The 18421-nt window shown below is 37.7% G+C and overlaps 1 protein-coding gene across 3 annotated transcripts in view; it reads left to right on the top strand.

Moving 5' to 3' along the window:
- LOC133517244 (proton-coupled amino acid transporter-like protein pathetic) overlaps window positions 1-18421 on the top strand; it is a 46959-nt gene that overhangs the window by 25383 nt on the left and 3155 nt on the right. The gene's annotated exons all lie outside the window — the stretch shown is intronic.

The raw sequence follows: 18421 nt of genomic DNA, 5'->3' as shown, positions 1-18421 counted from the left end.
AATAGTTAACACATTTTCTGATAGCGATACGCTAGGTGAGTTCTCTGTGCGTGGGTGCTTATCTCTAGATGGAAAAACGCGTTATCGGCTAGGAAAGTGGCGCAGAGCTTGCGCTGGCTCGCTCAAGGCTGAATTGAACGGCACGTGAACTTGCATGTTTCCCACCATACATGCATGCATGTGGGACTTTAAATGCAGAGCTCGATTCTACTCGCTAAATCGAGCTACTTTAGTATGAGACCAACCCCGAAATAGCAAAGAAATGGCTTTTCCATAGAAAACATCGACATCTGATCAGCCAAAATGAATGAAAAATATTTTAGCGATTTCGGGCTTGGCCCCATAATAAAAGTAACTCAGTATAGCAAGTAGAATTTAGCCCTTTATTTAAAGCCCCATAATGAAACACCCTGTAAGCAGTTACGTTCCGGACTATTGATGTTTCCAATTCAGTCAACCGGTCAAAATGCCTATATGTAACGAAACTCACATGTGAGTTCTCGCGCCGTCTAAATGAGCCGTAAGGCTCGTAGTCAGAAGTTATTAATTTACTTTAGTAGGTAGCAAATACTATAAATTAACATTTTTTTTCCAATTAGGGGAAAGCGGGGTAATCACGAACGCTGGGTAATCGCAAACGCAGCTGTTTCACTACGTTAAAAAGAGATAACATACCCCCTCCCCTAACCCCCTCTTTCTAATTTGACGATACAGCCCTAGTTTTCCAGGATAGTACTTGGTCTAAGTTAGCAAAGACCGCACAACTATGTTTTAACAGAGTAATCAAGCGGCTAAACTATAATCTCCTAACCTTAAATTCCTCTAAAACTAAGTAGGTATATCACATTTAGAATACGCAATAATACTCAGCCTACGCCTGGTTTGATTACAATAAAATCTCATTCGCGCTCATAGTTGATTGAGTGTACATGCTCTGTTATCCGAAGTACTGATTCTATTAAATACTTAGGCATTCAGTTAGATAAAAACCTAAATTGGAATAGGCATATTGCAAATTTAACTAGCAGAGTTAGAAAGCTTATATATATATTTTTAAGAATCTCCGTCATGTTTGTGATGTTAAGTTGTTAACCACCATATACTATGCACTTTGTCAATCAATTGCAACTTATTGCATCACGACATGGGGAGGTGCTGCAGAAACTAAATTAATTACACTTGAGCGCGCTCAGCGTGCTGTTCTTAAAGTTATGACATTCAAACCCTTTAGATATCCGACACAGTCGATTTATAAAGATACTTCGGTTTTAACTATAAGACAATCATTTATAAAACGCTAAATCCTAGCTTGACATTGTCTATACTATCCCCGCATCTGAGACTGGATTTCGCGAAAGTTTCAAAAAATTCCTAGCCGCAAATTGTACAATAGAATAAGTAAATACATTCAATTGCGCGACCTGAGTTTATATGAGTGTAAAAGACTATTAAACGTGTTTCTGAATACCCTTACCTATAAAGACACAGAAAAATTATTAAAATAAATGGCAAAAAATACACATACCCACCTATCCATACACCCATACACACATCCGCGTGCGCGCACTCACACAACACATACATACGTATACATCAACATACACAGTACACACATTTATACCTAGCATTCATATTGTTTCTCAAGTAGGTTTATTTTAAATGTTTAATATTGTCTATATTAAAGTAATATCCATTTTCGATTAAGGAATGCATAGTCTACTTGTTTACGTTTAAATTAACACTTAGCAACATGACACCATGATGCTATCAGAAACTATGCAATCTGCCGTCAGATATTATTTGTTTGTTTTATTAATATAAACGATTCTAATCTTATGTATCTATCGATTTCTGTAACTACTGTTAACATAGATCTTATGCAATATTATTATCCTTGCGGGTGACGAATCTTACTTCACCGTGATACAGTTTTAACTAGTAGGGGGAGTAAAGGACTCATTCTTCTCATAATGTATTAATTTTGCAACTAAATATATTTTGTACGTAAATCAGACTGATGTATGTACCTACCTTTAATGTAACTTTTAGTCGTTGTTAAAGAAATAAAGACATTTATTTATTTATTATACCATCTTTTAAATCACGAGTACCAAACGACTAGTGGAGCGTACGTGTGCACACAGGATTCAAGCCAAAACTACTAAAAAAATGTTGCAATTTTCCTATATATTAAACACAGTGTAACTCAAAAAGTATATTTCTTATTAATTAATAGTTCTAATACGACATTTATTTGAATAAGTAATTATTAGTTCAGGATTCAATTACGAGAATTACATACATTTTTTTTGTTTCATTTCCTTGGTGGGTATTAGCGAACAAATTGAGTGGGTCAATTACGAACGTAATTCTTCGATTTACGTTTGTTCAAAATGAATTTATAAGAGTGTACAGACGGGCAGTCGTCTTCACTTGGCTAACGTTTTGATTTTTGCCAGCGATTATGTACGTTTTTAAATTTTAAGTTTATTCTTGACTAAGTTCAATGCACAAAAAATAAAGCGATAAATATTTGATTGAATCACCGTATCTATTTAAGAATTTTTTCGCTAAAAAAATTTCTTTTGTTTCGCTTCGCAGAGTGATGAAAAATATTGTGTGTCTGCGGGGGTAAGAATATTGCAAACTCGAGTCTTTAATGCACTCTAACCTGCGGCCGTCGTGCATCTAAAGACCTCGTTTGCAAAATTTCACGTTCGTTGCATAATGTATTATAAACATTCCGTTCCCAAAATTTCGTTACGATTGGTTAAGTTTTGGAGCATTAAAATGTCGAAAATGAAACCTCAATTTCTGATATTTTTACGCAGAATGTTTCACCGCTACTGCTGTTGTCCTTATCGGACTCATTTTAGAAGCTCTTCCCGTCCTCTTCAGCGCGATGAAGATATTAATTGACCTATTTTTTTTCTAACCTAACCTAAAATTCTCAAATGTAAGAAGGGGCTCAGTAGAAATTTCCTTAATACCGATTAAATAACTTTCCACAGCCAAATTAAACCAGCATCTGCTTAATCTCTTTCAAGTCATCGGCGAATATTTGTTTATATTATACTCAATTAAACCTATTAAATTAATCAAATTTAATCCACTGGAATTTGGAAGATCAAGATTTATGATAAAGCTGGGAAAGGACAATGGGCACTTTTGTATGGGGAGTGTCCCATGGATGTATACTGTTGAGACATATGTCGTTTTAAAGCTCTTAATCGTAGTATTATTTTATTGTATGGCACCAACCTTGGACCACTTGCAGGGACCGAGCTATATAAAAAAAGAAGTTGCGCATATAAGCAGTTATATTTCCTTATACGCGGGATATAAAAAGTTTTAGCGTATTTTATTCGAAAGAATATAAAAAATGCTTTATGTTTTTTGTATCAACACCAATGATAAAGTATTTAAAGGGACACAATGAACAGTTTTAAAAAATCGTCATTCTAAAAATTACTTGATACACAGCGAAATAAGAGTGTATACAAATGCCATGTATATCATGTGAAAAGTATTTTTATAAGCTATTTTTCGTATAATATAACTGGGGTCAAATCGTTGCAGGGACCAAAATAAAACAATTTAATGAGTTAATTAATTGTAGTTAATTACGCCTTAACTTTTCTACTCAACGCCAGATGTCGCTCTAAAGCAAAATTCTTCTTGACGTAAAACATTTATACATCGCGGTAATCTCGTCAGTCTTACTCCATCATTTTAAAAAGTATAGACTAGTTTATGGATTTCTAAAGTTATGTCAAGATGACTCTGAATGTAATATTGTCAACAATAATTGTCAAAACACGCAATTTAAAATATTCAACATTGTAATTACAAAATAGTATATTTCTAATACGCTATAATTTTCTCCAATCGAAAGGCACTCCATTCCATTGATCTCAGAGAGTATGCTCCTTGATCATCTTCACTATTCATGGGGTAGGTAAGATCAAAGTATTATTTTTTCTCGTATAGCTGCTATATAGCGTTCGACTCCATGGAAAATAAAGGCTCCAAATTATATAAAAAATGTAGCATATATACAAAGTGTAATTTAGATAGTATTCCAGAAAAAAATGCGCCAATGTAAATGCTGAAAAGTTTCCTATCGTATTGTCGAACAAATTCATATCTACTTCTGATCTACGCGACCTTAGAAGTTTGGATTGTCCTACCTAATCATTTTACATTTTATTGTTTTCAGAACAAGAATTATTTTACTTCCCACTGTCTATGTAAGGGGACTTAGAGCGGATTCATACTTTACTATACGTGTCGTGTCGAATGAGAGTCCCTATGTCAGTTTCTCCAATTCTATTTTGCGTAGGATAAGTTAAAAAAATAATTAAAAATATGTGTTACCGTATTTTTATTCGTGAAATGTTACCTATATTTATAAGTTAATGATTGTACTATACTTCCAAAAATATGTCTGACAAACATTTTATATGAAAGCCATTTTTCCATGTAAAAATGAACTGTTATAGGGACCATCTTTTGAATTTATGATAATTTATTCATATTTTAATGTACTCGGGTAGGTAATATTGCAGGCATTATATCAGCACCAAATAAATGCTGTGAACCAGATATATATTAAGTGGCGAATAACGTTTCCAAATCGCATTTTCTTTTGACATATTTTTCTTTTTTTTTGCTCTTTTTTTCACGACCGGTTTGGCCTAGTAAGTCGATGATCCTGGGTTTGAATCCCAGTAAGGGCATTTATTTGTGTGATGAGCACAGATATTTGTTCCTGAGTCATGGATGTTTTCTATGTATTTAAGTATTTGTATATTATATATTATTATGTCGTTGTATGAGTACCCACAAAACAAGCCTTCTCGGCTTGCCGTGGGACTCAGTTAATTTGTGTAAGAATGTCCCTATAATATTTATTTATTGTTATTATTATTGTATGTCCGGTAACAGAACTCCCCAGGAGCACTCGGGTGTGTAAGGTCGCTACTCCCCAACTTATTATAATTGTTATTACTTTCAGCATTTTTAAGTTGTTCATCGGACACTGAGGCCATTGAAGTTTCAAGCTGGCGGCATCAAAATGGAGTACCTAGGTACTGTTTTAAATAAATGGGTGGTAAGTAAGTACATTTGGTGAAGTGGAACTGCTGATGTTGATCAGAAACAGAACTCTTCCACGCGCGTGATTTGTCTTCTTTGTTAAGTTTGTAGCGAGTAAGTTTCAAGTACCAAGGTTTTTAGGAACCTTTGTGTCAAGGTAAAGGTCTGACGATGGGTTCCATGAGGAAGCGAGGGAACACCTCAAATCTTATAGGCATATAGTCATTTTGGATTTTCATCAATACCTTAAGCTTTTTCATTCCCACTAGTGGCATTTAATGAAGTGGAACTACTGATGTTGACCAAAACGGAACTCTTGAACGCGCGAGATTTTTCTTCTTTGTTTTTTTTATGATATAAGAGGCAAACGAGCAGACGTCACACCTGATGGTAAGCGATTACCGCCGCCCATGGACACCTGCTAAACCATAGGGGTTGTAAGTTCGGTGCTGGCCTTTAAGATTGGAAAACGCTGTTTTCTTAAAGTTTTAAATGTCGTATTGGTCCGGAAATACCGCAGGCGACAGATCATTTCATAGTTTAGCTGTATGAGGCAGGAAGTTTCTAGAGAAATGCACAGTTGAGGACTGCCAACCATCTAAGTGGTGAAAATAAAAATGTTGTAGCGTAGAGCGATGACGAAAAGAGGCGGCAAGGATTAATCCGAGCAATTCGATGGAACACTCGCCGTAATAGATTTGTCCTGATAAGTTTGTAGAAAGTAAGGTTGTTAAGAAACATCTGTGTCTAGATCCAGGTCTGGTCCAGGTAAGGTCTGATGATGGGTCCCATGAAGAATCGAGGGAATTTCTTAAATGTTATAGGTATATATATATATAGTACTTATTGGATTTTCATCAACATATTATCAAGTCTTATTCACAAAAGTGACATTTGATGATGTGGAACTACTGATGTTGACCAAAACGGAACTCCAACGCGCGCAATTTTTCTTCGTTGTTAAGTTTGTAGCGAGTAAGATTCTCAAGAAACATTTTTGTCGAAGTACAGTTCTGATGATGTGTTTCATGAGAAAGCGAGGGAACTCCTCATTCTCCTCAATTCTTATAGGCATATAGTCATTTTGGATTTTCATCAATATCTTTAGCTTTTTTTATTCACATTAGTGGCATTTGATGAAGTGGAACTAGTGATGTTGACTAAAACGGAACTCTTCAACGCGTGAGATTTTTTCTTTTTTTGTTTGTTGTGATATAAGAGGCAAACTAGCAGACGAATCAACTGATGGTAAGCAATTACCGCTGGCCATGGACATCTGTTACACCATAGGGATTGTAAGTGCGGTGCTGGCATTTAAGATAGGAACACGCTCTTTCCTTAAAGTTTGAAAGATCGTATTGGGCCGGAAATACCGCATGCGACAGATCATTTCATAGTTTAGCTGTATGAGGCAGGAAGTTTCTAGAGAAATGCACAGTTGAGGATTGCCAACCATCTAAGTGGTGAAGATATAAATGATGTAGCGTAAAGCGGTGACGGAAAGAGGCGGCAGAGATTAATCCGAACAATTCCTCGCAACTTTTAAGTTTGTAGAAAGTAAGGTTCTTAAGAAATATCTGTGCTAGACACCAGTGTCTAGTGTCTAGGTCTGATGATGGACACCTCAAACTTTATAGAAATACATATAGTTTTTTTTTCATCAATATCTCTAGGTGTTTTATTTAAAAAAAAGTTATATTTGATCAAGTGGAACTGCTGATGTTGTCCAGAACGTAACTTTTTAACGCACGCGTTTTGTATTCTTTATTAAGCTTGTAGCGAGTAACGTTCTTAAGGTGTATTTATATCAATGTTCAGTTCTGATGATGGGTTTCATAAATAATCGAGGGAATTCCTGACATCTTATAATTTCTGGATTTTTATTTACATATCAAGCATTTTTATTAAAAAGTGACATTTGACGAAATGCAACAGCTGATGCTGGCCAAAATGGAACTCGCCAATTCGCGCGCGATATGTTTTATTTGTTTATTTTGTAGCAAGTAAAGTTCTTGAAGACATTTGTGTCATAAGGTCTAGTTCTGAGGATGGGTTCCATGAGAAATCGAAGAAATTCCTCAAATCTTATAGGCATACAATACATACAGTAATGTTTGGATTCTCGTCAACATATCAAGCATTTTTATTTAAACAAGTTAGTGATATTGACCAGAACGGAACTCTTCAACGCGCGCGATTCTTATTCTTTGTTAAGTTTGTAGCAAGCTAGGTTCTTAGGAAACATTTGTGTCAAGGTCCAGTTATGATGATGGATTCAATGAGGAATTGAGGATTTTAAATCGATTTGAATTCACAATTGGGAGGAATTGAGGATTTTCGTCAACATATCAAGTTTTTTTTATTTGAACAAGTGACATTTGATGAAGTGAAACTGCTGATATTGAGCAAAATGGAACTCTTCAACGACAAGTATTTTACCTTAGGCGTGTTTTTTATTTTATTTCGTTTATAGCATGTAAGGCTTTTAAGGAACATTTGTGTCAAGGTCTAGTTCTGATGATAGGTTCTATGAGAAACCGAAGGAGCTTCTTATATTGTATAGGATAGGCATACATATAGTCATTTTAGGATTTTCATCAATATTACAAGCAATTTTACTCAATAAAGTGACATTTGTTGAAGTAGAATTGCTGATGAAGAACGGAACACCTCAACGACTTCCAGATTCTTTATTTTTATTACTCTTCTTTCTTTTTCATTATTCTTAGAACAGGTATTTCTACTAAGTGAACCGAACTGCTACTATTAAAAGTAGGTAGGTAGGTAGGTTAAATAGGTTAAAACTGTAAGGATTATTATGTATAAGTAGTCTTTCTTTTAATTAAACATAGGTAAGTAATTCTATTTAAGTATAAGTGTCTTTAAAAAAAACATCAATCGACTCTTATCTGTCACTAGTTCCAGTTTCAGAGTATAAAATCCGGGTACACAGCCACGGCCAGCCGGGTAGCCAGACAGTTCGAATACGGACAAGTTATTGTGAATAAAAAATCTTATCGTCTTGCAAAAGTTATTGTCATAAATGTATAGGTTTCGAATACATGAATATAAAGTTAAAATGCTGGTAAAAGTATTAGTTTTTATCATTAACCATTTTATATCCCAACAAAACTGTTACCCTTACAAAAATAAAATGCTTTCATTACCTAATGTAGGTTACGTTAGGTAATAAATAAATAAATAGGTAGGGACAATCTTACACAGATTGGCCCCAAACTAATCAAAGCTTGTACTATGGGTACTAGGCGACGTTAAACATACTTATTTAGATAAATATATATTTACGTATATACATAGAAAACACGCATGCCTTAGGAACAAATATCTGTATTCATCACACAAAGAAATGCCCTAACGCGATTCAAACTCGGGACCATCGGCTTCATACTTCATAGGCAGGGTCACTACCCACTAGGCCAAACCGGTCGGCAAAAGGTAAAGATAATTAGGTAAAGACAATGAATAATTAAACGTATTATAAATTGACACCAATATCCATCAAATAGTATAACTAGGCATACCTAGTACTCTTAGCATACTAAGAGCGGGCTTCAGGCTATTACGTCGCACCTTTAGAATTAAACTAATTTGACTCAAAAAGTACGACTACTTTATATATGTAGTTTGGTAGAACAGTAAGAACTCACTATATGTGTCTCTTTTTCATGCGGTGAAATCCCCCCCACCCGGAAAGGGTAGCGACGCCCATTTTATCGACTCTCGAGTCGACTCCAATCTGATACTAATAGTAAGTAAGTAGTTACTTAGTAAGCAAATTGTAGTAGTCACCCCTTCTTAGTAAAAGGAAAGTATTGTAAAGATACTACTTTTTAACCGACTTCAAAAACTTTCTGAACCAATGTTGAAAATTAGTTATCGTTTGAAAGTGGGTATATAGTTCCAAGATGGTCCTATTTTTGACAAAACCACGAGGAATTAAGGGAACTCCCCAAATCTTATAGGCGTTTTTTAGTTTCATCAACAGACCAGGCATTGCCATTCAAAAAAGTGCTATTTGAAGAAGTGGAACTTCTGATCAGGACCAGAAAATAACTCTTTAACGATGCGTATTTCACGCTAGACGATTTGTCTTCTTTGTTATGTTTGTAAAGAAGCTACTTGCTTAACGAGGTTTAAGGAATATTTGTGTAAAGGTCTAGCTTACATCATGGGTTCCATGAGGAATTGAGGCAACCTCTCAATTCTTGATGGAACGTAAAACTGTTTATTGACATAATTGTCGATAGGTATCCCATCTGCTCTAATTTACCCCACTTGACGGTACTTACATGAAAAAAAAAACTTCTCTTAAAAATAGGAAACCGACTTCAAACATAGGTATTAGAAAACAATACAAAAACTGTTATTGTATTTTCAGAAACCATACGGAAATAATGAGGATGCATCGACATAAGAAGAATCGAACATGGGCAAGATAAAGTTCAAGAAAAAAGCAAATATAATGTGTACTTGTGTGTAGTCAAAGAAAGTTGAAAAATAAAGCATAATTAATGGCCATAGAATACAGAACCGATACACGAACATTAAGACTATTAAAAATAGACATATAGGTTGATCGTAATAGTCGTACTAATGTATTTCTTTTGTTCAATTATATTATTGCATTAAAGTTAGATTCTCTAGATATATATTATTCATAGGTTCTGTATTCTATACGAATTGTTTCAGTGTAATTATTGTACTAAATACCGTTGACCGCCTGTCAACAGTATTTATTTCTACATTACTATCACAGAAGATTTTAGGCCCTACAGTAGTTTTTGAATTAGTATTTACTATGGACAAATATAGCGAAATGTGAGTTTTTACCTAAAATATCAATCTTTTGTGAACGTGGTGTAGATTATATACCGCCTAAGACTGAAGTAGCTACGCGGGCAACGTTTTCAAAACAGAATCGTGTTCATGGTCGGCCCATGGTAAAAATAATTTGGTACCCGTAGACCCGCTAAATAAACCCCGTGGACCCACCAGGAGGACATATTGGAGAGACTAGAGATAATACACCGCTTTAAGGGCGGTCGCACTCGGCATTGACATCTGGCGTCTAGATGGCGGGTGGACCTCAGCGAATTTCAAAGAAATATTTATAAACATCCAATGACGTCCGGCTCGGACACCAGATCTTCAATCTCCTGATTCCTGTGGAGTCTCCAGGTTCCATCCTCTCCACGTGTGAGTCCTAGGATTTTTCGCGCTGCCAGACTCCGATGACTCAGGCACGTAGTCCAGATGGGTGAGGATCGTGCAGCCTGGAGGGCGTACTCTGAAGTTCCAAATGGCCAAAGACCGTCTAGACATCCTAGGTAGGTCCCGCTGGAGAGATAAAATGCAAAAAGACCTTAGCGAACTCGGCGCCGTCGACTAGATGGAAACGGTTTTGGACAGAGAAGCATGGCGGTCTTTGGTGTCGGAGGCCAAGATCCACTTCGGGTCGCTGCGCCATAGCAGTAAATATGTATTTATAAACATACTGTACCTTCTGTGTACCTAACCCAAAACGAGATATTTAAGAAAAAGTCCACCCGCCATTCTGACGTCAGGATTGCGGTTGGACCTATGAAATCTTGCATTATACCGCACTAAAAGTATGCAGTTATATGGTACAGTCGCCATCAGATATATCGGAGTGGCCGAGGTGCTCAAAGATCTCTAAACACGCACTCTAACCTCTTGACAGTAGAGGCATGTTCAGATATTCGTGGGTACCTTGGCCGCTCCGATATATATGATGGTGACTGTACCTTCAGTGTACCTCTGTAAATAGAAATAGAAACCGGTGTACCTCTCCCCAAAACAAGCTAGGCTAAGCTCATGCACAATATAACTGCATACTTTTAGTGCGGTATAATGCAAGATTTCATAGGTCCACCCGCCATCCTGACGTCAAGTTGGCGGGTGGAACGTTTTGTAAAATATCTCGTTTTGGGGAAAGGTACACTGGTTTATATTAAAGGTACACAGAAGGTACAATATGTTTATAAATATTTCTTTGAAATTCGCTGAGGTCCACCGCCATCCTGACGCTTACCATATATCTAACGACCGACCTTAGGGGCAATAACGATAGTGCTAGTTCAGTTGTGTCATTCACAAATTCGAGCCAATCGTGCTGTCTAACGCAACTAGATGCGATCAATCGCGTGCATAATGCGAACTCATCAACCAATCACGTTGTGGTACTTGTGGCGTTAGACTGCACGATTGGCTCAAACCCGTGTGCGTAACACCGCTGTACTGGCCCCATTCTTATTGCCCGTAAGGCCCGTCCTCAGATATATTATGTCAACGACACAGTCGCGATTTTAAAAAATCACATCGCTTCTGCTACCAAATTGTTGAGCATAACGTTTTCCTATCCATAGGTTCCATCTGTCCAGTAGGATCCACCATCTCGATCCACCAGATTGAAGAGATTGTTACTTAACTGATGGATCGAGATAATGAAACCTACTGAATAGAGCGGGTCGATTGGATATAACAAAGTACGCTTATATGAAACGCTACACCGGTGTGCGAGTGAGACAGTCAGGCCAATTTGAACTTGCATTTGACAGAAAACTGTCTCCATCAAACGCTACCAGTTCCATTGCCGGCCTCTTCGCTGCCTTCTATAGTGGTTCAATTCAATCTTACCTTGCTTATGAATACGAGTAAAAAGGGGCGTGCACACCGATATTAGAGTAATATTGGAATCATATCAGTTAGTTGCGGGCGTCTCGCTCGCACAAATACATGCGTATAAGTGCGAAATGAACACACGAATGACAGCTAACTGGTATCATTCCAATATTATTCTAAAATTGGTTTAATGTCAGTTGCACTTTATGTCTGTGTACCTATTAAAGGTACACAGAAGGTACAATATGTTTATAAATATTTCTTTGAAATTCGCTGAGGTCCACCGCCATCCTGACGCTTACCATATATCTAACGACCGACCTTAGGGGCAATAACGATAGTGCTAGTTCAGTTGTGTCATTCACAAATTCGAGCCAATCGTGCTGTCTAACGCAACTAGATGCGATCAATCGCGTGCATAATGCGAACTCATCAACCAATCACGTTGTGGTACTTGTGGCGTTAGACTGCACGATTGGCTCAAACTCGTGTGCGTAACACCGCTGTACTGGCCCCATTCTTATTGCCCGTAAGGCCCGTCCTCAGATATATTATGTCAACGACACAGTCGCGATTTTAAAAAATCACATCGCTTCTGCTACCAAATTGTTGAGCATAACGTTTTCCTATCCATAGGTTCCATCTGTCCAGTAGGATCCACCATCTCGATCCACCAGATTGAAGAGATTGTTACTTAACTGATGGATCGAGATAATGAAACCTACTGAATAGAGCGGGTCGATTGGATATAACAAAGTACGCTTATATGAAACGCTACTCCGGTGTGCGAGTGAGACAGTCAGGCCAATTTGAACTTGCATTTGACAGAAAACTGTCTCCATCAAACGCTACCAGTTCCATTGCCGGCCTCTTCGCTGCCTTCTATAGAGGTTCAATTCAATCTTACCTTGCTTATGAATACGAGTAAAAAGGGGCGTGCACACCGATATTAGAGTAATATTGGAATCATATCAGTTAGTTGCGGGCGTCTCGCTCGCACAAATACATGCGTATAAGTGCGAAATGAACACACGAATGACAGCTAACTGGTATCATTCCAATATTATTCTAAAATTGGTTTAATGTCAGTTGCACTTTCGAATTGGCCTACATAGCGATTTCCTTAGCCTGCACACCGGATCGGCGTGTGGGCCGGCATCTAGCTAATGTAAAGCCACCTCATTAGGTGCTTTTAGCCTTTTGAACGGCAAGAACACCTAAAGATGTGGTGAGAGAAAGCCGCGCGTCCCTCATGCACTGCACTAGCTTTACAGCTTGCATTGCGACCAATGTATGCCGCTCACCGCCCCGCCGGTCGCGTGGGTCCAATCCACGGCCCTAGAAGACATACTTTACATATAAACAAGAGCACGCGAGCATTTTGCGAGTTGTGTATGTGTACTTGTGTTATCTAGGCGCACAAACGGTTACAATAACAAGAAGTGTACACCGCGTGTGCAGTCCAACACGGGAGCACGGGTGCGATTCGAAAATAACGCGCTAGCGACGCATTACGACATTGATATTTTACCCTTTGAACGCCATAACAAAAACGTTACTCACATGCCAAGGTCACGGGCGCAAGTGAGCTTGAAAGTGCATGAGTATTACATTAGGGACTTTGACAGCGATTATAACAGCTATAATCATTAATGTGTTCATGGCCCTTAAATCATGTCTAGTGACGGCGCCTTTAGGTGTTCTTGACGTTCAAAAGGTTAAGGGCGTTTGCTAGCTGGCGCTAGACGGAGCGGGCAAACTCGCGCAGGTGCCTTTGTAAGTAAAATCAGTCGCACGCGTCCGCGCCAGTTAGCGTTGCTCATACTGTAAGAGCTCGTTCCCACTATGTCGGATGTCGTGGCGATTTTTAATCGTACGTTCCACTGGCAGAACATTTTATATGAAGCTGTTCACACTCGTCCGACAACGATTTTGTGTCGGATACGACATAAAATGTCGTGCGTTTTGCCAGCCCTCCCAGCCCGGAAAAAAATCGTGTCGTGTCTCGCTCGCGTACGAGTGAATATAGCGCTGTTCACATTTTGTCGGATGTCGGAACGATTTCGCCCGCGCCGCCCGCGGCACCCCCTCACACACCCGCGCGTCGCTGCCGCGTCGTTGCGATCGCTTCTTAATTCAGCTATCAAATTCTGAAATATTCATAAGGTAAATCTTTCCCTGAGAATTGGGTGTACCCAATATCTCCTTTTTTTAACTGCCTCTAATCGTTTCTTTCGCAAATAATACAAAACCACAAACATTTCGTCGACGTTCATCTTGTACTAAGCCTCGCTACCCACTCGAAAAATACACGCCAGCTGCGATCGTGCACGACAGACGACTAGTGGGAACAGTACCGCCGACACCCGATTGAAATCCGGATCCGACATCCGACATAGTGAGAACAGCGGCAACGACACACGATTAAAAATCGCCACGACATCCGACATAGTGGGAACGAGCTCTAAGCCGCACGCCCGCTCCATGCACACGCGCGACGTTGCGGACGCCCTATGCCCTAAACCTTACTTGAAAGTGTGAAGGTTACTCTGACAGCGGCTATATCAGCTATAATGTATTTATGACGCTTTGAGCATAGCTAGTTACGACGCCTTAAGGTATTCTTGGCGTTCAAAAGGTTAACCCTTTACCAGGCCCCGAAGAACCAGCGTGTCTTAATACGTACTTTATATTCTGTTGCAACCGTATTGAACGCCTTGTAAAAAATGTATTTATGAACGTCGGAGATCTTCCTTTAAACCAGAAATAAAAATGTGGGTTAAGGTTATCCCATCGCCTGTCTAAGTAATGAACTGTCATACTAGATTTTGTCTTATTATATTCTTGATCAGGCCAAGGGATATATTCCACCCACATCTTATATCGGTTATAATAGTCAAGGTTTAACTCCAAATCTCCTACGAAACATTATATCAATCACTGAAAAAAAAATCACTTACTTACGTGAGTTTTTATGACATGACAAGACAATTTACCGGGCCATGGGAAATATAGCTCCCACACAGTTAAACTCTAATAAGGCCATGGGATAATGTCAACCCACATCCTAATTCTGGTCATACATAATAATGCATGAATATTTAGCAATGTTTCCGATTACATTAGCTTTCAACACTCAAAATCTACAAAATATCAAAAAATTGTTCGACCTATGTACTTCTGTTTCATAGAAATTATGAAAAGTGATCGAATTTCTCCGTAGTTTACTGAAATTAGCGTTCCAGTGAATTTAAACGGCTGCCAAAGATATATTACGCAATTTAGAAGCGTGTTGTGAATGAAGATCATAAAATAATATTTTCAGGGATTGACAAAATATTTTGTAGGTGGTTTGGAGTTAAAACCTGACTACGGTAACCGATATAAGATGTGGGTGAAATATATCCCTTGGCCTGGTAAAGGGTTAAGGGCGTTTGCTAGCTGGCGCGAGTGCACGTGCCCGGGTGCCTTTGTAGGTAAAATTCGTCGCACGCGTCCGCGCCAGCTAGCGTCGCCAGTTACTGTTTTTCGTTAACCCGCTTCAGCTAGCAAACTAATCGCAAACGGTCCGAGATTGGCGCAATAACCATGCATTCCCTTATCTGGATCTGGATGCACCTATTCACCAATGCTTGCTTTAAAGTAACTTGTCGACTCGTCCTGATAATATTTGTGCGACCGTGAAGAAAATCTATGCCGTCACTTATTTTTCAATTTATATGAAATAAAGATGTTAAATGTATTCAAAAGTGTTTATTTAATAAAGTATGTATAAGTGCTCTGTGCATCCGCACCAGCTAGCGGTGCCCTTAGCAAACCAATCGCAAATGGTCCGAGATTGGCGCAATAACCATGCATTCTCTTATCTGGATCTGGATGCACCTATTCACCAATGCTTGCTTTAAATTAACTTGTCGACTTATCCTGCTAATATTTGTGCGACCGTGAAGAAAATGTATGCCGTCAGTTATTTTTCAATTTATATGAAATAAAGGTGTTAAATGTATTCAAAAGTTTTTATTTCATATGTATATATAATGGAACGAAATACAGCTACTATCTTAGCTTGGCAAGCAGTTAAGAGTCGCTGATGCTTTTAATGTATTCACTGCGTTAATTTTAGGTTTAAGATTCTTTATTCTCACTAAGAATTTGACAATTCACTTACATGAGAACTTAAAACTACACAATTTAATCCTGCTTCATATGGCAAACGAAGGAAACGTTGCTTTGAACCGCGACGCAATCTCAAATGTTTCACTTTTACACAATTTTCCTGCAGAGAGACAAAACAAGTATGTACATAGTACCTTTTTACGATTTATTTTATCGTAACATATAAACTTAGATTTATTTTCTTGCTGCTAATTATGGTACTCCAACTACTCCATAAATACATTTACTTACCTACTTATTGCTTAGGAATCTTATTTCATGTTTAATAATAAGTTTATATAACGTTTCTAGCGGGACATAACGCGAACTTTAAAAAATGTAATGCTTTTTCTACCTTTATCCCTCGAATATGTAAGAGCAAGAGAGATAAATAGACGAAACTTACTAGTTCAAGGTAACCACTCGTTTTATTGTCAAAGTTCCGAATTAAACAAACTTATTCTTCGGTGACGTTTTTTAGCGTTTATAAGCGACTATACGGATCCAGCATTTGCCGCTCATTCGGTTCTCCTATTGCACGCAAGATGTCAGTACTAGAGAGGATTTGAAAAATCATAATTAAGTAGTTTAGTGCCATTTATTGAGCAGTAATAATTTAAGAAAATATATAAATTACTTTTTCATTATATTTCAGGCATGCAAAGTGATGTAAATGGTTACAAAAGTAACTCTATATGAATGACATTTTTTAGTTCCAGTTTACGCCGCAGCGCATGATCAAAATTATTAATATCATCTTCCCTGGACACTTTCGGTCTTTGGTGTCATATAAGTAATTAATGCTTAATTGAAGACCTTCCAAATAGGATATGACTCAATTGTATATACCAATAGTAAAAATTACTCAAACTGCTACCAAGGCTCCATCTAGTGCCAGGTAGAACAAACAAAGCGGCATTTACCACAATTAATTAACGAAAAAACTCGTTTTATTACCGCCCCTGCAAGCATTTGAGTGCAAGTATATATATATTAAAATACCTTATAAAAATGTCTTTTAAATGATATATATGGCTTGAGTATACAAGCAAGTTTCAGTGTTTAATAGCAGTATTTTTAATTCAAGCATATGTTATATCAACTAATTCCAGCCCTGTACGTACTTAAACGTAAGTAGTGGTAAACAGAAATCTAGAATTTCTCATATTCTTTCATACAAAACACCTAACAACCGGCTACGTAACAAGTACTTTGTAAAACAACAGTTTATATTCGCCACTCTTTTTTTTAAATTGCTCAGTCCCTGCACGTTATCCAAAGTTGGTGTCATACAATAAAATAATGCTAAGAGTAAACCCTTTCAAACGAGATATGTCTCAACAGTATACATCCATGGGACAAATTGCCCATTCTCCTTTGTATTATGTTTTCATTACCGTGGATATTGAATTGAAATATTTGCCTTCCTCCGCTGTCGTTTAAACTTTAAATAGGCTTCCGCGTAGCAGATCGATAGAGGGATCAGGGGGCCTACCGCGAAAATTCGCAAATTGCGGCACTTTCTCTTTTACTCTCATACGTACGTAAGTATTCTTTATTGCACCAACAATTATACATTTTACATACACGTAAAACTACAAATAAATTTTAAAGGAAAATAGAACCAGGTAACAACAGGCAGTCTTATCGCTATAAAGCTATCTCTGCCAGACAACCTTTAGGTAGCAGGAAATGTAGAACTCATACAAAAGTCAACAGGTAGTGCAAGGAGCTAAAAATGAAGACTATGAAACACAAACACACATACTACTTATATAAGTATTAAAACAATACCTAATACACAAATAAATATACAATATAATAATATAACGTAATATATATTTATACTTATATATTTAGCTGATTTTTGAAAATGGGGAGAGATTAGCTAATCTTAATTCTACGGCAAAGCATTCCACAACCGAATAGTAAGGAAGCCCGGAAGGTAAGCTATTATAAAATTTTGAAGTAGATGAGGGAGGAGCAAGAATATGAGTCTGAGAACATCTGATAGAAGAGACATACTTGAAACGAACTTGACGTAATCAGAAAGAAATGCCCGCAACTGACGAACTTCGATTTTCGCGGTTATAGCCCAGGATACCTAGCGAATATGCCAATCGTTAACGCTCCCTAGCGAACGAAACACAACTATCTCTGTCGCACTAATATGGAAGAGTAATAGAGAGAGAGATGGTTGTGGTGGTCGGCACGTTGGCTAGGAACCCAGGCACATATAAAACAAATTCAAAACAGATTTACAATGTAAATAAAGGTAGCAACAGGCGGTCTTATCATTGTAAGCGATCTCTTCCACACAACCTTAGGGTAGCAGGATATAGATAACAACAAGAGTAGTGCACGAATAAATGCTATACTCTATTTATACACTTTGTTTTTTATAATATTTTATCTAAAGATTACCCAATTGCTCGCTAGATGGCGCTAGACTCGAGTTAGATCGCGCAAGTGTAATTCGTTCACAGTTTCATGGCATGTATTAGAC

Source organism: Cydia pomonella, chromosome 4 (genome assembly GCF_033807575.1).
Source record: "Cydia pomonella isolate Wapato2018A chromosome 4, ilCydPomo1, whole genome shotgun sequence".
Lineage (NCBI taxonomy): Eukaryota > Metazoa > Arthropoda > Insecta > Lepidoptera > Tortricidae > Cydia > Cydia pomonella.
This window is presented reverse-complemented; position numbering and strand designations above follow the sequence as displayed.